The sequence below is a fragment of the Silene latifolia genome, chromosome X (genome assembly GCF_048544455.1).
Source record: "Silene latifolia isolate original U9 population chromosome X, ASM4854445v1, whole genome shotgun sequence".
In the NCBI taxonomy this organism is placed as follows: domain Eukaryota; kingdom Viridiplantae; phylum Streptophyta; class Magnoliopsida; order Caryophyllales; family Caryophyllaceae; genus Silene; species Silene latifolia.
The window spans coordinates 9,513,835-9,514,570 of NC_133537.1; the positions used below are offsets into that span (position 1 = coordinate 9,513,835).

Here is a 736-nt window from a genome sequence, read left to right on the forward strand (position 1 = left end):
AAACTAAGAAATGAGATCTTTACTTTCCATCAAGGCGAGTTTGAGAATTTAAGTGAGGCTTGGGAGAGGTTAAATGAACTTTTGAGAGCTTGCCCTCATCATGGGATCCCCATTTGGCTAATCACACAAAATTTCTTTAACAATTTGAATCATGACGTTAAAGAATTGATAAATGCATCAGCCGGAGGTGCCTTTGATAGTTTGGGTGATGATGAGGCAAGATCTTTGCTTGAGAAAGTGGCTATGACCGATGCTCAATATGGGTTTGGGAGAGTGACACAATTGATTGAACCACAAGTTGAGGTCGATTCTCCATCTTATGTTCAAAATGTTCAACACAATCGTGTTATCCCTCCCTCCATAATTGAGAATGATGTGAATGCGTTTTCATTTTCATATTCTTGTGATACATGTGGCTATTTGAGAAATGATTCTTGTGCTTGTTCTTTATATGCATCCCCACCTCCCATGTTGATGAATGTGATGAATAATGAAGATAATATGCACAATGTTCAACCATACCATGCTCCCTTTCATCCAATGGATTCTATGCATGTTTCTTCATCAAATTATGTGTCATGTGGTGGTTTTGGAGATAGTTTTGACTTGTGCCCTTCCTATACTACCCAAGCCCCAATGAATGATTGTTTAATAAGTGATGTTTATAACTTGCATTTCTTTGATCCCTCGTGTACACCACTTTATTCTCCACCTCATTACGATTCGCCAAACATTT

General features: G+C 38.2%; 1 non-coding gene across 1 annotated transcript; it reads right to left on the reverse strand.

The window, feature by feature from the left end:
• On the reverse strand, positions 1 to 107 carry LOC141624745 (small nucleolar RNA R71). The gene has a single exon (XR_012534550.1). It is a non-coding gene; the product is annotated as a small nucleolar RNA R71 (small nucleolar RNA).
• Between the last annotated feature and the right edge of the window lie 629 nt (positions 108 to 736).